Here is a 24109-nt window from a genome sequence, read left to right on the forward strand (position 1 = left end):
TTTACCCTTCACATTCCGGCCCCCATACGCCGTCAGTGTGGCTGTCCTAATCCCCAGCTCATCTGTTGCTTCATCCACCGCAGCCCACCCCATTCCATCTTTATAGCCCATCTCCTCTGGGGATGGAGTGAGGCTGGGATCACAGTTAGGATTCCCAGATGTTATATTTCAGATAGAGGATACTGATTATACAAGGTGTAACACAGCAGAGTGCTTTGTGCTTTCTTCATTATCTAAATACATTCTGCTTACATAATAATTAGCTGAAGGGAAAGAAGAAGAATGAGAAGAGACCCCTTGTAATATAAAATTGAGAATTGTACAGAATTGCATACTTGCTGCTAATTATAGAAAATAATACGTTAGTAACATTGAAAAATGAGTTTTAAAACTACTTCTATTAGTCAAATACAACGAGGAAAGACAAAGCATACTAGTGAGCATGAGGGAACGGGGTGGGTGGGGAACCAAACACTCTCCCTACTAACGTGCGACTGAAGCCCATGAAACTAAAGATTACAAAACATATTTCTGGAAAATGTACACAAATCTACTGAGCTTCCTACCGGCTTACTAGAAGCTCCTACATTCTGTAAATTTATTATTGTACATTTCCCGGCTTGGCCATTTGTAACTGCGATTTTATATTAATTATTTCACTGACCATTACTAAAAGAAGACGAAGCCAGATATCCTGCTGTTTTCTTGTCCAGTCTTTTAGAGTGATCAGTAACCACCCTGCTACCAGGAGAGAAAGCGTACAGGGGAATAAGATCTGTGCTCTGTGCCAAGTGGGCACTAAGATGAAGTTGACGTTCAAGCATGGAACCCAGATCACAGAGGATGACACTTGAGCTCCACCGACCAGTAAGGCACTGAATTCAAGGTGCCTCCATGCCCAGCCCTTTGCCTTGATTTCAACACAAAATCTATCTCCCAATCCTCAGAAACTGCTTCAAGCTCCACCTACATGAGAATTCAGCTTGCAATCTCATTAGGCTTGTATGCTTGTATTATTGGCCATTACCAGAGAAATTATTTGGAGGGCGTTTAGAGGCATATCCGCAAGAATGAATGCAGAGGTTGTTCTTTCTACTGCTTGAGGGACATAGTTTATTTTAATGCCTGGAAAGAAATCTGTAGCATCATGCTCAAAGTACTTAGCCTCCCAGTTCTACATTCAATGAGGTGAATCAGCGCTCTCTTCACTGCGCAGTTGTGCTAGATCAATGGGTTATTAATAGTGGCTCGTTATAATTATTACAGGCGACTACTCAGGTTATTAATTACAAGTGAATTCAGATGTCAGTACTTACTTATGAGAAAATAATCAGAGTAGGTTTATAGGGAAATGACAGTCTAATGCACTTTAATATTGGTTATTGATAAGTTATGTGGCAACTAAATTATAAAGTCAAAAGCAGAGGGTTGTATAAAAGCAGAGAACTGCGAGGTGACTGCATATATCCCCAAAGACTATTTGTTGGCAGCATAGCATTCTACATGGGTTCCCCATACTTTTAATTTGCAGATGTAATAATTTACAGTTCGATGTGGCATGGAGTGTGTAATGCTTTTTCTGGTTAGATGCGTGGATGTATAGAGGGGACAGGCATGTAGGTAAAGGGAATGACTTGAGGAAACTGTGGGGTTAGTGTGCAAGCACAGCTTGCTGTTAGCGCCTGTTGATCAATGACTAGATTGTGCCTATTTGTTTTCTGGAAAGCCACTTGAATGAGGAATTAGCATTGCCTCATCGTGACGTGTAGAACAGATCTCTATTAACTCAACTCATTACAATTTTTTAGATCTCGCCTACGCAGCGCGCATGCGCTGCATAGGAGGACCTTTAGCCGCCGTTCTCCTCTTTTTTGAAGCCTATACCCGTGCTTGTGGTGGCATTCACTTTGCAGGAGCGCGCAGGGGCATGCCACAAGCACAAGTATGTGCTTCGAAAAAGAGCAGACTGCGGACACATGCATGCACCACTCCTGGGCCAGCAAACACATGATTGCAGTACTCCTCCTCTGCCTCGGCTCCTCTCTGCGTCCTTCTCCCCTGCACGCATCCTTTCTGTGCCTCCCCCCTCCCTCTTTCTCCCCCCTCCCCTTGGTTCTGAACCTCGCTCTCTACCCTCCTGTCACCAGAATTTCCCTCTTCCCCCTTCCTCATGTTCTCTCACCCTTTTTCACCATCTTTTTTCTTTCTTCTTTGCTCCCCCTCACTTGCTCTCCCTTATGTTCCATTTTCTAGGTTTCTTTGCCCCAACCCTGTGTTCTCTCTTTCACCTCTTCCTCTCTCGATCACCCCTCCTCGCTCACGCTCCTGGGATGAACTCGGTGGAGAAGGGCCGAGGGAACATATTCGATGAAGGTGAGCTCCGCAGAGACTATATGATCCTTTTTGTTTATGCTAGAGTGCACATTAGCATGAGGACAACACGGCTTGTAATTCTAGATCTTGAAAGCTGCATTGTTAAAAGACTCTTCCTGCCTGCCGTTACTTTTCCTGCCTGTGCGCCTCTGACGACTTGTTTGTACGATTTAACCAACTTAAAAATGGGAACATGTGTGTACTTTAAAGGATTGTGCACGAATTACTAAAAGACACGCGCAAGCAGGTGGGTTGGTAATGTAGACAGTATATGTGTGGTTAAGACATAGCCTGATATTTGACATTTGTCTTTGAACGTACAGCAAATGAGACTAGATAAACACACTTTTTAAAGGCATCTTTATTGCTTATAACCTTCTGAACTGTAGCATCATTATTTCCGGGGGTGCTGCAGCACCCCTACTTCCAGCGCTTATGCCGTGCCTAATCCACGGGATTGAAGCGGCAGGTGCTTACATGGACTGCATCGGTTAGGTTGTGCCAGGACATGCAGTACCTCGTCACATGCAGGAGACTACTGCTCGCAAGCAGAGCGCACTGCAAATGTGGGTACTGTAGTATTTGTCCCAGCGTCGGCAAACTGGACCGTGACATAGTCAGTAGTAGCTCAGATGATCTCTCTCTATTACTGAGGATGAATCAGTCCCACCATAATCCAAATTTATGACTGGTCTCCTGTTGAAATGGAACTAGACGTTCTTTACATTCTCAACAGTTCCAGATTGACGGAGCTTAGTGTAGTCCCTCTTTCATGTTCATGGTTTGTACCATGGAGGGTGTGATTAGCGTCTGCGTTGACAGGCGATACATCACCCTCCATCAAACTTGCTCATAGCTGTGACTTTGCCTGTCCTTACAGACGCTACGCGCAGACTGGTCACATTGCATAATCAACATTAAGTAATGCTCCTCCAGTTCTGGGACAAGATTCTACCTGTTTACATGCGGGCCTCTGTGCTGTTTCTCAGCAGGATGGTGGGGGTCCGTGCTGCCCTCAGCAAATCTCCTATATCTATAGTGACCGTGCAGATCGCTTCCTCTGCCAAGTGCCTGTTTGATGCCTCCTTGCAGATGTCAGTGAGTGGCCTCTCACGGCTTCAGGAGGTCACACCTCGGGCATCTCTCACTGACGAGGCAGGGTTCTTTTCTGATCCTCTATCCAGTATAGGGTGGACATCAGTGGGAAACTGGGTAGTTACACAGGAGTGGAGCCCATGGGACTTGTGTAGTCTCTGCTTTCAGAGACCCCATACAGGCGCAATTACTGGTTGGCTTTGGGGCTGCCTATCTAGGAGTATGGGGGCTCAGCACAGGTCTACCCTTCACCTTCTCCCCCCCTAGTCACCATAAATACCTCCGATTCTGGAGAATGTGCCAGACATTGAAATGGTTTGTGTAAAAATAAGTTTAAAATAGCGATCTATGAATCATTGTAAAATAATGGTCTTGACTTTCCTTAACCCAATGATAGGGGACATAAAACGCACAGAATCTCCTCCAGATGCAAACAATAGTGACTTACTTGACTTATGACATTACACAAATATTCTAACCTAAAACATACAAACGCCAAAATCTATCCACATTCCCAGTCCCAGTTACACGTTGTATTCATTCAGTACAAATCACTAAAACTATTAAAACAACAGGTCTAACACCGGCATGGGTTTTAAAGGCCAAAAATATACCAATCAAAAACGCTGGTCTATCTGTACATTTTTTTACATTTCAGATCATGATGTCGTACCTCAATTTTTCTTTCAGTTGAACACTTTGCAGTGTATGATAATATACCTTGCTTTTTCTGTGAATATGACAGGGACAGACAATGCACATCAGTAGGCATCTCTGTGTCTATTAGTGTTAAAACATCTTTCTTAAAGAAATGCACTTTTTTGCATTTTGAAGAGACTATCATATTTTCATTAAATACAACGGCAAACCATGTGTGGCCATTTACCAGTGGTACGTGAAGTAACAGCAGATGTTGTAGCACCCAGGATAATGTGCTGCATGGCTAAATACTTGGAAGGTCCCAAAGGCGAGACCTATTAGCTATGCCAATGCTGGTTTTTAATTGGCTTCAAATCGGTAATCTGGGTCACCATTACTAAAACACCATAGATATAAGTTATACATTTATTATGTGATGTTTTCCATCCCATAAACTCAGGCTTTTTACATCCACCCAGGGTCCCTTCGATTTATGGTGTCTGCTGTTGTCAACGTTCCTCATGTACCCCCTAGTAAGTGTGGACTAGTCTAACATGCCAAGCAGAGAGGGAGAGTTTCTGAATGTAAGCACAAGAGTTTATCTGTGCGGCTAAGAGTGTCCGTGGGCTTGTCTGTTTAAAAGTTAAAACTAAATCACCATATAGAAACTTACAAAATAAATCACCGAAACGAGTAGACTTATTTTAAGCTCAGCTGACAAACAAAAATAAAGCCACCTAAATGTAATATAATTTTGAAACATTTTGGGAAAAATCATTTTTAAAGGGACTGGCAATTAGCGGATTTTACTAGTAAGTTAGTATGTGGTCTGCAAGTATGTCTATCTGCATAATAAGCGTGATGACCAGCTTTTCAGCAAATGTTTATGTACACATACCTGGAAAAGGTGCCAATGAATACTTAAAATGCACGAGGTTTGTTGCACGGAGGATCACAGCAAAATTATTAACATAACAATCAATCCATGTTGCCTTCATCGACATAGAATTCACATGAGGTTGTCTGTGGGTAGCAGATTTTTGCTCACAGTTACAACCTCCAGGTATGAAGATGTGCTCGTGGTATGAAGGGGGCCATATGTAAGCCCTTCCCAAATGCATATGCTTTTGTTGACAGAGGATACCATTAACCCACGCTCTAACTCATGCACGGAGAGTGGTAAGGAATTTGGCAAATAATTCACCAGGAGACACTACCTCATGGCCTAGTTAGCAATCAACCAAGTGGATGGTCTGCCTGATAGTGTCCATCTCTACTGGAACCAGCTCCCCACCCACCTGTGACAATGCCCGAACCACCTTCAATTTAGAAGGCTCCTCAAAACTGTACTATTTTAACTTTTTCCCTTCTTCGGCCTACTGTAGCATGTCCACAGCGCAGAGATACCCCTTCAGGGGTGATTCAGGCGCTCTACAAAACAATCAAATAAATAAATATCCAAGTTAGTTAATGACTTCTCTTCAAAAAAAAATATGGGAAGTTGCACTCTAAAATAATCTCCCTGCAGGTGTTGCAGAGTTTCAATTTGTGAATTTAGTTCTCTGAACTTTCATGCCTTAGAAATGTCTGAGCTGGCAAACTTTCGAAACACAAGTGCCATCTTACAAATGATCAGAATTTCAAACATTAACAATAGACTGATGAGGTATAGGGAAGGCTAACAGGCTATTTATTTAATCTTAGTAGAATCAATAGAATAAAATCCAGTATTTGGCTTAGAAAAGTTATCAAAGTGAACATAAATCTTCAAGAGAAAATAATGTCTATAAGAGAAACACACTCTTTCAGCATTTACACAGTAGATCTCGGGTTACTTAGAGGTGCCAACAAGGACTTTAAAACATTATCCCTTTTTCTGAAACATTCATAAAGGAACATGATTGATATTCTTAGATGCAGTGGCCCTAATAACCCTTTTGAGCATTAATACGAAAACATCTGGCCATCAATTACATTCTCAATGGTGAAACATATCTTAAATGAAGTAATGGTTTCCACGAAGATAATTACATTCCACCAGTTTAATGGTGTATGCCTTTAGAGTAGAGAAAATGAAGCCATATTCGCTAAACTCTAAAAATTCAGTGGAGCAAAAACATTGATCAGTGTCAGCTATCACCTCCATATGCAATGGAGGACAGTCAAGAAAGAAATGCAGGCTGAATTTGGAGTGGGGTTCGGCAAGGTTTCAGGATGTGTGGAATATGTATGTTTAACTAGCTTCATTACTAGTTCCCATTACAGGGAAGAGTTCAGCAATTCAGCAATGCGAAATTTATAACTAGATTTATTACACTGGTGCTTTAAAATTATATAGGGCTGGTTCATATAGTTGGGATTTTATAATTAGTAGCACGTTTTACAAGAATATAGATTAGCATTACTAGCAGGATCTTGAATATCATCAGAAAAATCTTTTTGCTTCATTTTATTCTCTTGTTTTTCATGGATGTTAAAAATGAAAATTGATTAATACAATGTGTACGCTTTTCGCGAAACGAGGGTAATCAGTTTAGAAGATGAAGCAGAATTATGTTGAAAATTACTGACTACCAATTTATGTTATCCTCTTCTGTGTTTACAGCTAGGTGCTACTCATTATTAAATTATTCGTTCTCAGATCAACTAGGATTTACCAAATTTCACAGTGCTTGATTTGCGTAACTACTTTAATTAAATCATTTTTCACACAGCACAATGATGTGTTGAATTGTAAGAATAGGATTTTGCGTAGGACGAGATGTTAATCAAGGCATTTTCCTCAAAACAGATTTCATGACAATCTCAAGTGCCAACTGATTCACAGAAAGGGTTATCTCTGGCATTTGACTCCAGTGGCAGTACACTGTCTGCCCATAAAGTGTTTTGGGCGTTATTTCTTGTACCAAAGTCAGCAATAGGTTGGTGGATTTAAAATGAACCGTATGAAATGTAGGCCGTTTCATGCATCACGACATTTTATTTTACTGCCTAGCTTTCCCAAATGTCTCTAACTGAAAAGAAGAGGAGCCAGTATGTATGGGTGTTTATGCAGCTTCCTTAAGATATTGTCTTGGCATACAAGCACGCATAAGCCCTTAGTAAATGTCAAGCTGATGCTTCTGCATACATTAACATTTGGTAATGGCACTCTGTGATTAATCTTTGACTGCAAAGTTTCTTCTGTGTTTTCCTCTGATGACAAACAGAGAAGGGACTCTGTTGGAAATCAACTTGCAACAAAATAAATATTTCTTTATTTACTGCACTTCTGCAAGTAACTATCCCTTATGAGTTAAAGTCCTACTGGTGCTAAAATTCAATTATACTTGCTATGCAACATCGTGTTTATCCCGATGTTTATATTAATCAGTCCTGATCTCTTCGCATTATGAAGAAACCATTGTTTGAACGTTACAGAAATAAAGATAGAGAGCATGGTTTTCAATAACAATATAAACGATTTGCTGGGGACACATTGACAGAGGATGTTTTCAAATGTTTTCCCAAGTGGACACACTTTCAGAACATGGACTATGTCTCCTCATGCAAAAAAGTGTATGTTGGAAAAGCTTTCCAAACCAACATTTTTATCAATTCTAAAAGTAATTCTTTCAAAAAAGCCATTCGTACACCTACATTCAATATAGAGCTGGGGATGACATGTTTTTCTAATGCAAATTCACATTTACAATACCAAAAAGATAAGTAGCGCTCATAACTTTTCTTCTAATTTGCATGCACAAATGCACTCTTGTAAGCGCACACAAATATATAGTACAACTAAACAAGTATATATGTATAGCATATGCATACATAAATAAATCAATGATTGATGCAGCTTTGCAGAAACCTAGTAGATATGAGAATTTAAAAAAAAATTGTACATTTACTTCAAACATAGCTGTAAATTTGAGTTTTTATATTTTGAATCCATCAGGTCTCCTGTTTAAGATTTCTGTAGCATCATCTGGTCCCGAAGGTATTGGAACGCTTTACACGAGCACCAGTTACATCACACAAAAAGACACATTCATAAATTTTTGGGTGTTTTTAGGCATGGGAAGATTTAGTGATTTGCCCAGAATGATAGGATGTTGAACCGACGCTGAGACCTGAACCTGGTTCCCCAGGTCCAAAGTAGGTAGCTCTGACATGTGCGTGAACATTCTCGCCCATGTTTGCGAGTGTTGCAGCAACAGTGGAATTAGTCCACAGTTGTGAGGTGCTAGTGCATCTCATCATTATTTATATTTCAACTGTGGACTATTACTTGACTATGTATGTTCAGAAGGGAGTTTTTCTGAGTCATTCAGATCCATTATTTATTGCTAACGCACCCTAATGCATTGTAGATAAAATGAAAGGTTTCCCTGGGTTTTTGATTCATAGGCTTAGCCTCAAGAAAATATTTTTCTTAAAAGTCCACTTATAATTAGTAACTCCCGCCTCTTTTGTGTGTGGACACGGGAATTCCCATCGATAAGCGCACAGACAAACTGTACATAGATACATTCTCCCTAGGCAAGATGCACCTTTTGCAACAGTACTTCCAAATTCAGAATAAGCATACAATTACCATGTGCAACCAGCACAAATTCAGATTTATCTCTCTCTGCCAAGAGCATGCATCTAACAAGAATGCTCAACACTCACATGTATTCTGACATGTATGTAACGCAGCTGACATACTCTAAGTGAAAGGAAGCAGAAGGACGCAAAACACTGCACACTTTGTAGATATGGTAAGTAAAACCAGCATTGGCTAAGTTAATAGGCCTCAGTTGTGACCAGGGCACACACCTATTGGTTTAGCTAGTGCTTTTTTCTTTCAGTTTGTCGCTGTGAGTACCAAAGCATTGCAGCTATTTTGGAATGCTTTTCATTAAGCTTTAGAAAAAAAAACAAAAAAAAAAAACTCAAGGATGGCATATGTTCTTGCTCACACATAGCCAACCATATTGGATTAGTTTTAATAAAACGTAAAAAAAAAAAAAAAAATCAAGATGATCAACCAATGCATGCCTGCATGTGTGTACATGCACAACAGCCATTTTGGAAAAATATCTCATAAAGCTTAAGAAAAATATTCCACGCAAGACATCCTCTGTGTGCAGTCACAATGGTCATTTTGGAATGCTTTTTTCACATGGATTAAGAAAAACTATTTCAGGATTGCGGCTTGTGCTTTCACTTGCATGTTTGCGATCTTGCAATGCCTAATCATAAACCATATGCACATGCCCATGCATGGGTAGTTCGCTTCGAACGGTTAAATAGCCTTTCTGTTTTGTATTAGCAGGGTTGATGGATGGAGTGCAGTGAGGGCAAGCAGGTGGTAAAGGATAACTCATGTACAAATTAAATGAGTGGAGATGGAATTAGAAAGGAAGCAGGGAAACAAGGATGGAAAATGAGGGTGGGGAAAAAGGTCCTCATGCACTGCAATTCAAGAATCTGACATTAGCACAAGAAGAATACAACAAATCCAAGTAGAATCCTAAAGGTTTCATGGGCAGGACAAACACAAGAATTAGGGAAAAAAACACTGAATCAGGAGCAAGGATCTGAGATAGACAAGTAAACCACTGAAATCTGAGTAGGTGGTGGCCCCAAAGCCCACTTTAAATCCATGTTTGAATCCTTAGATTTTTTTTGCCAACTTGTCTGTGGGCAAACTTAAAAATAGGGGAGATCCATTGAATGAAAATTCAAGTGATCGTTCCATTTCCCAAATCATTTCTCAAACCAAATTGCAATTACCACCACAAGCCCCCAAATGTTCTTAATCTAAGGGTTTGCCTACAGAATCAGAGATCAGACTGAGTCTATGATTATGCAAATTTGCAAAAGGTGAGACTGTTTTGCTTCAGAGATTTCAGACAAAATCTCAGAAAATGGCTTGTGTACAGTCGACGTCTCCTCAAAAGAGACAATCAGTCAATGGCCTATATAGCTCACCTATTCTGCTCAATCATAGATCAGCGTACATATTTGGGCCTTAAAATGTGACATAATGGATATACACTGAGAGAAACTAAACATACTGACTACATACACAAACATAATAAAAGAAATCGACTGCAATGCACTATAAAAATAGTTTTTCTGTGAAAATGCACATATAACAAAGTCTCTGCTTCTGTCGCCTCTTGATAAGGGATTTTCACCCTAGATTAACTGTCCAACAAAATTGTTAACAGAAGAATGTTATCAAGGAAGCATACTATATTATCTTTGAGAAATGCAAGCAAAAGGAAAGGAAAATGTAATTATTTATGATGTGACATCTAGCTTGACTTTGCAAGTCAAAGTGAAAATATACTCTGTAAATACATTACAAGGAGGAGAAGGTAAATGAATTTAGAGGGTGGTCATAATTTTATGAATTTGACAACTGTGTCTGTGCGAAGTTTCCTTGTCTGGCGGCCAAGATAATTGTACTGTTTCTTAGGCTCACCAATAATCGGCACTAGGGTATACCTTCAATAGCAGAGACAGAGTTGGAAGTGAGGGCAATGGCAGGGTGGGACCCTTATGATCCAAGATAGTCCACGTGGTGGGAGAGGGAGCTGGCATATGTATGGGAACCTTAGTGGTAATGGGAAAATGTGATGGGATGATGCGAGAGATTGAAGTGGCGATATAGCAGTGTCAGAGTTAGCAGCTCTAACTCTGGAGTGGAGCAGCCCTTACATCACAAGGGCTGGAACTGTTTCATAATGCTTCAAAGGGCTACTGACAAAGAAGTTCATTTTCTTCTCGTCCCCCCCCCCCCCCCCCCACAAAAAGCCCTTGACAAGGTTGCTGCTTTGCCAAACTCAAAGTGCAGAAAAAAGCTTAAAAAGGTATGAATCACTTGTCTTTGCATCATCGCACACATAAAGTTATCCAAGTAAAGATCAGAAACATTATTTGCTATATTAAAAAATAAAAAACGTTTGATGAGAAAAGTCGTACATGGTAAGCTATCGAGAATAGTTCCCCAACATAACTAAATGACCAAATCTAGGAATTTTGTCATGATCTTATAACCTGTGTTACAGCAAAACATACAAGAGTTCACACAAAAAACTAAAGTTAGCAGGAAAGAGGGACATGCCATACACAGTGCTAAAGATGCACTATTTTTTACTTTGCAATGCGTTAAGTAATGCACAGTGACATATGAATGGAAATCAAACAACAACAAAAGCTAATATGTCCAGAGTGTAACTTTAAATCCTAAGAAGTTGTTTTGTTTCCTTCGTTTCAACGCAGACTTCACCTCATTCCCGAATCGAAACCCCAAAAATTACCTTTCCTAGGCTCATCAATAACTAGAGAATTTTTATGTCCTCCTACGGTAAACACTGTAAATTAATATATTGAATTGCAAATCGAAAGCTCTCAAAGAAAAAGCTGTATTGTGATTAGTTCCTAGTGATAACCAGGAACAATTATATAACTGGAAGATCCAACAACAAGCTCAGTTACATCACCCCATATTTTCATAAATATTAATTATATAGATGACACATGATCTAGAGTTGGAAAAATTACTTCAAGGAATCTTAGCGAGTCATGCTGCTAATCAAGCATTTTTAAACATGTTCCAGTTCCCATGCAGAAAAGTGAGCATGTCAAAATTGCCAGTAGTTCTAGAAGCAGAGGAGGTTTGGAACCTTCCTTGCCTATCAGAATAGTTTGATTTCTGTATCGATTTTTATTAACTGTGAAAAACATTTAACTTGCTATATAGGGGACAATCACACTGAGTGACAATGAAAAGATTCTTTTACATTATGCACAAACAGGCACTATGAGAAATACTTCTGCATTGTTGTGGAACCATAAAATGTTGCCTTAGTCAGATCTATATTTTTTGTCCTCTACTATGATCAGAGATCTCGGGCTTGTGTACCCTGTCCGAGGACTTTTGCAGCAAAAGTGATAACTATCCAGATCAGGTCTAATAATATGTACATGTATGTACATATATGTAGGAAAATAGTTTGTCAAGCAGCAGTGTGGAAAGTTCACAGTCTTGATGAACTCCTTCAAGACCCAAACAATGTTACCCCTAAAAGGTAAATCTGTAGACATGATGTACTTGTCTGCACTCTTGGCAGTTTGCCAAAGAAAAGAGACTTGCACGGGCAAACACACCAAAACAATACAACGAAGAAAAAAAGGGTTTACCATTTACAAATTGAGTCAAGTACAAAAGTAAAATTTAAAAATAAATATTTTTAAAAATGAAGGAAATTTGATGCAGGGTCAAATGTTACAGCAAAAAATAACCTGGCAAATCAAAAAACCATGTTAGTCTATACCATCTGTAAATCAACATATTAACAGTATATGCAGTTGACATGCAATTGGCTCATAAAATATGCAGTTCAACCCAGTCAAGGTAGCTCTGAGGACTGGTTACCCAGATACCAGTGCAACGGCTCAAGTTTAAACAGGGCTCTTCTGAACTTCATTTAAAGTCACCAGCAAAATTGCTTGGTTCTATTTCCTGAGATTTGTTTGCAACAATACCTGCTTCCTTGGTCCGAAAGTCTTTTAGTATTTTAATGGGCTAGAAATATGTTTCACAGGTATAGGCAGAATAAATGTTCATTTGCAACTGGTCTATCTGCGATTGTTTTAAGCAGACCACTGCATCTTTTTCTCTCAAGCCACCTTAACTCTTCAGCGACAGGAGAGATGTTTCAGCAGGACATGCAAGATTCACTATCAGGACACCTGTGTTCTTCGGGATCAGCAAGAGACTCACACTAGCTGTCATATGGAGCACCTTCCTAGTCTCCAAGAATGCTACCTAATCCAAGCAGCCATGAAATCATCAAGGCGGCAGCAGAGCATGTAAAACTTTTGATTTCACTTTCATCCAGCTGTCTACTTGGTGTAAAACAACAATTACAATGTAAGGGGAGAACCGGTGAACAGGTGAAGGATTGGTGATAGCATCAAAGCAACCTAACCCATAATTCCCCGACTTGCCTATTCCATCTCGTGCAACACAATGACCAGTCTATGTTCCAAGGTTGGTTTGGAGAGTTTTCAGGAAAACAACGTTTTGATAGTCCTTTCACCATTAATAATGACATGGCATATGTTTCACTATTCTGTACTTACCTCTTTTCAGTACCAAATTTCACTATGGGCAACCGCTGGTACTCCTATCAAAGAATAAAGACAATCGGCATTCCTAGTCACTATTTGAAACATGACTCATATCTTTAAGATATGAGAACCTATGAGGTGGTTCCAAACTCAAAAATAGTATTTTCTTAAAGACTTAGTCATAGGCAAATATGATCTGGGAGCCTTAGTGCTCATTTGCCCTAGTTTCCCAGGTCAATTCTGTGTGCTCACCACAAGGTACAGTTGCTAATGATCCCAGCAATGGGAGGTAGACTTTAATGTCACCATATCAGCAAAGAATATGAATGACTAATAGTTAAACATGCCAGCTGAGCTTCAGATGGGCAATGTTTAATCATTTGCAGAAGGATAATCAGTTCAGCAATTGATCTTTTCACAGTGGATTACATTTGTTCTACAAACCTGGTTTTACTAACATTTTATTAACCCTTTCTTGTGAAAGGTTAGTGAAGAAAATGTCATACCCCATTGCAGGCTGCAGAAAACAAACTGTCTAAAACAAATGTAGTACATTTTTATGCAAAAGAAAACAATCAATCCTGAAATGCATTTAAGCAACAGCTCAAAGCATTTGTGCACATATGCAACGGACTTCCACAAATGTTAGTTACAGCAACCTTACATTAAATATGTCTGTCATTTTTTAATTAGAGCACATGTAACTGACAACTGGTGAGCAAGCCACAACCACACCAGAGGTCAACACCACCAGGGTGAAACAATGTGGTAAATTGGTCAGAAATATGCATTTTCTTGCAATATTTATGCGGTTTTAAAATTAAACCCACAAGTGAAAATACACATTTTCTGCATGGTCACCACAGATTTTTCACATTATTCAGGGTCATACTTTTGAACTCTTTGCTGAACTCTGCTAAACAGGAAGAAAGTGTTAGTGCTCCTCCTTTAAACATGGTAAATTGGCTTACCCTTGATTGCAATTCAATTGCTTATAGGTCCAAAGTATATGCTATATTAAATACACCCTGGGCCTGGAACTTAAATGCCACCTGTACTGCAGCATCTTTGCTGCCATCCACATGGTTCAGCTGTGAAACATAGCTTCAGGCCTACCATGTGTGGCCTGGCTTCACTAACCTAAAAACATGCTGCCAAACCTGTCAAAATAACCTTTGACCGGTTTGAGACGGTTTTTAAAAATATTACTAAGTCACTCCTAAGTACACCTTGCTACCCACAGGCTAGCTTCCCTGATATTTAAAACGTAACATGTGTGAAATTAGTGCTGTCATATTTCTCCAGTGACAAGCTTCCAAAAACAATTTTCGCTGACAGGGCTGGACTTGATTCTAGAAAATGTCATATTACAGATTATAAACTTTAATCTGTATCTTTTGGCAGGAAATGGTTAGTCATTCAAAGACTATTTTCCATATTTATTAAAAGTTCAATTTATTGGCGAAGTTGGATTTTTAATACATATTTGAGAAAACCACTTTTAGAAAGTTAAATTTTCTCTGATGGAAGCTCGTTTGCATTTGCCTGTCGGCAACTGCCTAACAAGTGCTTGATTTGAATGAGGTGTCAAACCTGCCGCCAGAGCAGAACAATGGCTTAGGCCTGGTGACAGGGCAGAGAAAGTGTGGCGTATTTGATACCTATCATCCTAAGAATGACAGTTTAGATGGACTGAAGAAATTCATTAACTTGAAAGGCTAAGAGGCAAGGACTGCCTACTCGTAGTTTAGTGCAAGACAACACCTGAAGAGAGGAAAGCCTTTGTTACCAAGGCTCACACTAGCTAAGCTGGCGCCAAATTAAGTGGGAGGTAAGCTACCTCCAGAACTAGTCTAGAATGAATAGAGGAGGAGACTGCTCATTCCACAAGTCAGACCACTGGGTGGATACAAGAGCTCTGCACAAGGGCGAAAGGTTTTCCCCATATTGAATTTTAGGAGCGAGGGGTGTGGTAGTACTGTTTGCAGCAAGGCAAACATGAACTGCTGAAAAAGTGGGAAGTGATTCTCCCAGGATCTTTTTCCCCAATCATTAGGAAGTGTTCACAAGTTACTTCAACCCACCTGCTCGTGCCAGCCATAAATGGGACCCTCAATGAATCTGCTTCTGAACACATTTTGGACCTGTGGAAGATCGGAAGAGGACTGGACCTGCTGTCTGTAACCTGAGAGGAGCCTTCTAGGAACAGACCAGCTTCCTCTTGTACCCAGAACAAAGGAGTAGACTGATAGAGTCAGTTGCTGATCTCATTTATGGCTACAGGGACACCAGCTGCAAGAGTCTTTTCTCAAGTGACCAGTATAAAATGGAACAGGACTGAATCCTGGCCCTGAAGTGCTATCCCCAAGGTCCTGGGAGCTAAAACGTGACTCAAAGCCGCTGCTTCAAAAACCTTGAAAAGCAGGGACCGACTTAAAAAGTTGCTGAGATTCCAAGACTTCCAAAGCCATCAAGGGAACTTCATGGCAAAGGTGTTTGATTTTGATGCACCATCCTGAGATACAGCTTCAGGATTGTCCTGCTGGAGGATTTTGAGGTCCAATAAAAAGACTAAGTCAGAAGGTAAAATCTTTGACCAGGATCCACAAACTTGGTGTATCTGACCCACACTCCATCCCGGTAGGCCCAAAATCACACCTACATCCCTGTCCACTGCTTCCATAGATGATTATTGGTGCTTAGAGCTTTTTGGAGCAATATTTATTTAAAATTCATATCTACGGTTGCCCTTATTGGATTTGTATTGTTTTGGTGTCATTTTGTTTATTACATTCCACAATATTTTTCCAAGTCAGTTTAGAATTTTTATGGTTTAGTGTTTTGGCTTTATTACTTTCTTGTACTGCATAAATACTTTGCCTATTGCTCTAAGTTAAGCTGTTGGCTCTGTGCCATGGCTACCAAGGGTTTAAACTCTAGTTAATTTAGTGTCTTCAGGGTTCACCCTGACAAGTCAGTTTCAATTTCCTTGATATGGGCAACAGCCCACCCCTAATAATCCACATTCTTACAAACCTTGACCTCCGGGCCAAGGCCAGCACTCTCCCCAGCAGCTCCGCCTCACCGTTGCCCGCGCCAGGACTGAGACCGACCCCTGAGCAGGGTTCGAGCTAGCTACCCGACACTGCGCATCAGGGTCCGCCTGGTTGCCTTCTGGTAACCCCCAGTGTTCCACTTCGCTTTTCCCAACTGTTGTCGATTGTATAATCGTTTTATTTTGTTTTATTTTTCTCCTGCATTGTGTATTTCCCTTCGTGGAATTGGCCTCATTGTCTTCCCGGTCCTGCCGCTGCTGCCCCAGCCGCCCCGCCCCCTGACCCAGCCGCTCCCGCCTCCCTGTCTCTGCTCCCCACCCCTACATATGGCAAGCACGTCTGCGCCTGGACCGTGCCCAGTGCCAGACCCCCTGGCCCCTGTGAGAGCCTCGACACCCGACGCCCAATTCCTCCACGAACTCCACGCCGGACGATCATCCAACTACTTCCAGGCCACCCCTAAGCTCACCCACGGACCCTTCACCTGCCAAAGCTGCATCTTTACCAGCCGTCAAACACCTGTGCATCCTACCCCACCCGTCAGAGCAGAACGCAACCACCTCAGATGAATACTAGTCAACACCCACTCCGTCCACAAGCACGCCATCGAACTCTGGGACCTACTCGACTCAGCCTCCCCGGACGTCACCTTCCTAACAGAGACCTGGATGAACCCCTCCTCGACACCCGACATCGCCATAGCCGTCCCAGATCAAGATCACCAGAAGGGACCGCACCAACAGACCAGGAGGAGGAATCGCCATCGTCTACAGAAACACCCTCAGAGTCTCAACCTGCACAGCAGACACCTCCAGCACCGCCGAACACCTGCACTTCCAGATCCACACGGATCCCAACACCACCCTCAGAGGAACACTCATTTACAGACCCCCCGACCCCAGCCACAGTTAATCAACGCCATCTCCGACATTGTCAGCACGCACGCCCTCGCGCATCCACAAACTACATCCTACTCGGAGACCTGAATTTCCACCTCGAGAACGCAGACGATAGCAACTCCATAGCTCTGCTCGATAACCTCGGACTTAAACAGCTCGTCACAACCCCCACTCACACCGTTGGACACACGCTCGACCCCTTCCTCTCCGCCAGCAACCACGTCTCCTTCAGCCACACCACCGAACTCCACTGGACCGACCATCGCTGCGTCCACTTCACCTTCAAGAAACCCACCGCGCACCACCACCCGCAACAGATCCCCTACCGCAGCTGGAGCAAGGTCACCAAAGTCCAGCTCATCACCACCCTCGCCCGAGACCCACCAACAGACACCACCGACACAGCCGCCCGCAACCTCAGGCAATGGATCGACCACTGCGGCAACACTCACGCCCCAATCAAAAAAAACCTCAAACAGACGCACCAACAGAAAAGCCAGCTGGTTCACCACTGACTTCCGGGAATCCAAGCAGACCAGCCGAAGACTCGAGAAAAAGTGGTGCCACGAACAAACTCCGGACAACCACGCAGCCCTAAAGAACACCAGCCGCAAGCACCCCAAACTCATTCGAGACACCAAAAGGACCTCCTTCAAGGAATGCATCGACAACAACGCACACAACAGCAAAGAGCTCTTCAACATCGTGAAGGGACTCTCCAACCTCAGCTCCAATGACATCCCACCATCGCAAGACCTATACGACTCCCTACCCACCTTCTTTCACCGCAAGATTGCAGACATCCACGACAGCTTCAACGTCCGAACCCTCCCTACAGCCGCCGACACCGCAGACTCAGTACCCCCCAGCCTCACCAACCTGTTCTCCTGGACCCACGTCAACGAAGACGACACCATCAAGACCATGAACACCGTCCACTCCGGCTCACCATCTGACATCTGCCCTCACCACTTCAACAAAGAAAACCGCATCATCGCACCCCAACTCCGGAAGATCATCAACAGCTCCTTCGAGACCGCCACCTTCCCGGAAAGCTGCAAGCACGCCGAGATCAACGCCCTACTCAAAAAACTCACAGCGGACCAAAAGGACCTCAAGAACTTCCGGCCCATCTCCCTGCTTCCGTTCCCTACGCCAACGACACTCAGCTGATCCTTTCACTCACCAAGAACCCTGCCACTTCCAAAACCAACCTCCACGAAAGAATGAAGGCCGTCGCGTACTGGATGCAGAACAGCCACCTGAAACTTAACTCCGACAAGACAGAGGTCCTCATCCCGGGCTCCACCCCCTCCGCCTGGGATGACTCCTGGTGGCCAGCCGCCCTGGGAGCTGCACCCACACCCACCAACCACGCACGCAACCTGGGGTTCATCCTGAACTCCTCGCTCTCAATGACCCAGCAAGTCAATGCCGCCTGCTCCTCCTGCTTCAACACTCTCCACATGCTCCGCCAGATCTACAGATGGCTCCCCACTGGAACCAGAAGGAGGGTCACCCAGGCCCTCGTCAGCAGCAGACTGGACTACAGCAACGCCCTCTACGCAGGAACCATGTACAAACTCCAGAAAAGACTCCAACGCATACAGAACGCCTCCGCACGCCTCCTCCTCGACACACCCACTTCACCGCCCACCTGAAAGACCTGCACTGGCTCCCAGTCAACAAAAGGATCAGCTTCAAGCTCCTCACCCACGCTCACAAAGCACTCCACAACGCCGGACCAGCATACCTCAACAAATGTCTCACCTTCTACACACCAAACCGCCAGCTTCGTTCAGCTGCCCTCGCCGCCGTCCCACGCTTTCACAGGACCTCCACCGGTGGCAGATCCTTCTCCTACCTCGCCTACTCACACAGCTGCGACAGACCACGGACCTGCTGACCTTCAGGAGACTCCTCAAAACCTGGCTGTTTGGACTGTAGCTGCACCTCCCCCCCTCAGCGCCTTGAAACCCTCACGGGTGATTAGTGCGCTCTACAAATGTTTGATTGATTGAAACCTTACTGCTTCTGTACATCGGTGTGCTGTTGTTTAAAAGACTTTCCCTACGAATGGATACTTAATTATGATAGAGCCAGTAACAGAAGTTACCTTGCCCCAGAGGAATAATCAGATGCCTGGGATCACTAAAAATCTCTAGACTCTCAGAGAGATTTCAGCTACTGAAAACAGCTTAAATCTCTGCACGAATGTATGGAGAAAAATAATTAATTGCTGGGGGAACAGGATCTGGAATTACAAATTCCCCCTGTAATTTCCTCAATTCCTATTGGACTGTCAAGGCCCAACTTGAAATGGACCAGATTTTCCCTATCCCTAAAAATACCAATACCCCTAGTATCAGTAACTCATGGGGCAGGGAAAATCCACCCCATTTACAAAGATCACTGAGAAATGAAGGCCTCCGTAGCTAGAAATGTCATTTATCCTCAGACACCATTTTTCTACAATGGATCTGGCTTTTGTATGCATAGAGATATACAGTAGGCCAAGGGGCCAATACTACTAAAACAATATTTCAATTAAATGACTAAATAAATGACTCCCAGATGGAAGTATGAGTATTTAAAAAAGAAAAAGAGAAATGCAATTTACGGTAAAACAAATGTGGTATTTGTTTGGAGGCATTATATGTCCTAGTTTTTATTCTGCATTAGTTTATGAAATAGGAAAGCAGGTAAGAAAGATAATAAACAAATCTGGATACAAGTTTTTCCATAGGAATATCTATTATTTACAAAATTCTGGTTGCACAAACATGCCATCATAAAGAATCCATGTTAACAAATGTAATTGAATATTTTAAAAAAAGATTAAATATTTTGATAGAGGTTCACAAAAGAATGTTCCCAACAAACCTTATAAAATATTGTTTGCTAACAGAATTTTAATATCTTCCTCCAAACTAAGTTTTGTATCCACAGGCTACATTGGTTTCCTGGGTTCACGTTTGTTTCTGAGAATAGGTAGTAAAAACTCAAACAGAATGAGCGATCATGTATCTGCTTTTTAATGGTAGTATGAATGTAGTTAAAATGTGGATGCACATTCTATTTCCTTTTTGACTGTGGTAGATTGAAGTAGTAGCATGGCTTGAGTATAGATATAACCAATGTAATATTGTAAGTAAGGTCAAGTTTTAAACAGTCTTTCTACCACTTCTTTGTACAAAGGGAAATGTCTGGTAGATTAATATGATTTATGAGAATGGAATAGGAAATAATTTAATAATACTCTAATACCAGTTTTTAAATATTTGCTCATAAGCACATGTAAGAATGTGGACTCTGGCCACCTAAAGTATACCATAACTGCATATTAAATTCTAGGAAGCGATTAACAGGGTAAAAGTGCCCTACAATACACCAGTGACATTGCAATACGGTTATATGTCCTGTAAATATTAATTTAAATGAATTCATTTAAAAATACGGCACAAACATAAACATCCCAAATCTCAAGGAACAGATTTACTAAAGCAGTATTACTCAAAAGGGGAATTCTCTTCCAGGCATTTATTTTCCATGGATGGAGGTAGAAGAGAGAGTAGATTGAGAAAAGGCTGAAAAGGTAGTTTGGCTCTGCTCCTATCCAGTCAACAATAATAAGTACGTGGAAAAAGTCCTTAGTTTGCTTTAAAAATACTGAGCAAGAGAGCACATGTGCATATGGACATAGGTGTCCGCATGTTTGTGTACCTTTTTTTATGAACATATGTGTTGATACAGGTGTATGATGTGTTCTACAACAGATTTTCCTGAATTTCACTTTTATTTTTCCTAATACTGAGGTGAGTTGAACCCATCACATAACTTGCACACTATGCGATCTATTCACCATTTGTGAATCTCAATCTACATCATTGTTTTAAAGTGTTATTTTCGGAGAAATCATTTCATGGCATTTTACCACCAACCCATTTGGTAACACTGTGCTGCTCCGATTTGTTTTTACATTTGAAGTACAGTTCTTTTTCTACAAATATTCAACACTAGGACGGAAATTGGATTTTTGCATCACTTTAACACGGTCAGCTCACTTTTTAATGTCACAATCACAGTCTACCACTCTAAATAGTTACAATGACGCTTGTACACACTGAGTACATTTAAAATTCAATATAACTGTTTGCTTTTACCCCAAAGGTATTAACAACTCAAAAACAGATATTTTAACACAGAAACAACCTTCTAGCATAACCGCATTCCCAGAGTGAAAAATAATTTAATAGCATAACATTTGAGATACGCCAGTTAGATATAGAAAACAATCAGGTTAGGGAATTGTTACAGCTGTGGAAAGCATGAGATAAGTAAGCAGGGGACTTGCCCTAGGCTTTTTAACATTGGAAAATATTTTTAGAAAATTAGACCCGCAGGAAAGGCCTTGGCGTTCTGTAAAATGTAATATATACATTCTGTCGGGCCTGCTATGTTATTGGGAGATTTGCATAATAAAAACATGCAGGAGAATGTAATAAGCTGCTGTATAACTAGCGCATGTTAATGTGATAAACACACTTCTTTTTTACCTAGCAGACTGTCAGAATTTAGATAGTTAAAAATGCTTAATTTCAAAGAGGCAACTTGAAAAATACTAAATAGGCAGATTCACTGCCAATGTCATTGTGGTTGTCCCTCTTTCAGGCATAGCAATAACTTATTTCTATGTGAATTAAACACCGAGAACCTACCTGTTGTGTTTAAAGTAGATGTAATGCCATTGGCTGTCTTAAAACGCAATAACCAATATACACCTTATGTTCAGTCATATTGTCACCTTTGTTTTTTTCATGGTTTTGATTCTTTTCACTTGAGGGTTCTTGCAAAGCAGCTCTTCACCATTCACTTGACTGTTCAATATTTGAATCATGACATTTCTGATTCTTCCCATCCCTCACTATAATTCTGAGGGACAGAAAAGTTGCACTTTAACAACAAAGTTCCAATGAAGACTTGTTTAGTTTATGGCTATCACCAAGTAGTCACCAGTGTATGCCATCCACAGGCTCAATCTACAGAAAGTCCAACTTGGATCTTGTTCCTCGACCAGTCCAGAATCTAAATCCCCTCTAGACTTGTCCTTCAGGGATCACCAAAGCAGCTGATTGCCCATGTTACAGTTTGAGCTGAATAATCCGTATGGTTTGAACGATGTCTATGTTTTCTACTCTCAAAAAGTGGTTTGCCAATTAAAATATCTTCCATTATTTCTCTGTCTCCCTGCACCGTGTCCCATATTTTCAAACATTTTTCCCTCTTTGCTCATTACTGATCCTATTTATATTATATTTTCATTAGAATGGATCTGGTTTATTGCGGAGATTTTTAAAATAAATAATTCTACAGACCAAATTGTGCATTTAATGGTTTTACTTGCATTTGCTTCTAGAGGGAAACTATGTACTAAGCATACTACATAAAAGAACAAGGGTTCTTTTTAAGTCCTGTTTCTCTTTTGATGTATGATTAACAATAACGAATTCGGGGTAGTGTTCTATTTAAGGGTAGGCGAGGGCATACATTTAAGTGCACTGCGACAGTTGGTTGAATTTGGGGAGTATCACGCACCATAAAGTTTCCCAAAATTGCTAGACGCTCATAATTACCAATCTCATATAGCCAGATGTTGAGCCCAATATGGCCAAGACAGGCTGCAGTTATTGGTATATCATCACTGTCATCTGAGTGGCTGCAGGCAAAACCAATGGCAAATTTTTAGTTTTGTATTCTACTTTCCCAGAGGTCTCACTGTGTGACTTCGCAGAGTTGGGACAGAAAATAGGTGTAAGACTGCCTTTTGAAAAGCTAATTGCTCCTGGCCGAATGCAGCAGAGGAAAATGTCATGCAGTAGCATAGCTTTGAGGGTTATTCTGCAAAAGCTGTCTGTTGCAAACAGTACTGCATGCACTAGAACAGAAAGGGTTTTGGATCAGCCCCAGGTCCATGCTTGGATGCCGATCTTGTCGGTCTCCGTTACCTTGCCTTGGCGGCTTTTCTTCATCCAAGAATAGGGAACAAAGGAACTGAACGATGAGCGAACAACTGAGATAGACAAGACAGCAATCCAAACATGAACAAGAGACTTACCCAAGCCAACTTCAAGTATGTACTGAGAATAACAAGTCTTGCCAACAGACTGATAAAGCGGTCTGCAGTCGGGACCATGGCTACCTAATCTATTGCACGGTCTACATGTGACTCCCAGTTACTTTCTAATAATATACAGCAAAATAAAACATGAAAAACATCTACTTATGTTATTCCAGAAGGGCCTATGCAGCACAATACCAGGAATTTGTTGAATAATCAAAATAAAAGTACCCAGGACAATTTACTGAGCAGTGGTTCAAAAACAAAATGTGTTACACGATTACCAGGCACAAATGCAGAATATAGAACAGAGATAACAAATGTGTATTTGTGCTCTGCAAGTCAGAATGAGCAGGGTAAATTACAAGTAAGATGTTATGAGACCATCAGTATTCTAATTGCTATTTTGAGCACACAAGATACACTTGGAGCTGCATTTATTTTGTTCCACTGGCAGCAAGTAAAACAAATGTTACGTCCATGTACACTCCCTTTAAAATATAAATATACTACACAACGCAAGTGCAAAAATAGTATTGCAAGTAATATTCCACAAACAGAAACATGTGAATGGAGTGTGAAAAATAGAACCTCACGTGAGAAATTTGGATATTGGTTGATGGGTTGGAAGCCCCACTAGGGTAACAACCACAATCCTTGTCATGATGAGTTACATAAATTTACTAAGTTAACCTGTGCTTAACCCCCTAGTAGCTTGGCACGAAAGCATTCAGGCATAACTTAGAGACAATCTGTAAAGTATTTATACAGCACATAAACAGTAATAAAGTGAAAACACAACACAGGAAAAATCC

At 41.4% G+C, this 24109-nt stretch overlaps 1 protein-coding gene across 1 annotated transcript in view; it reads right to left on the bottom strand.

The window, feature by feature from the left end:
* The window catches only part of LOC146855885 (uncharacterized), a 295136-nt gene that overhangs the window by 208622 nt on the left and 62405 nt on the right, over positions 1 to 24109 (bottom strand). The window lies entirely within an intron of this gene.

The sequence above is a fragment of the Triturus cristatus genome, chromosome 4_1 (genome assembly GCF_964204655.1).
Source record: "Triturus cristatus chromosome 4_1, aTriCri1.1, whole genome shotgun sequence".
Lineage (NCBI taxonomy): Eukaryota > Metazoa > Chordata > Amphibia > Caudata > Salamandridae > Triturus > Triturus cristatus.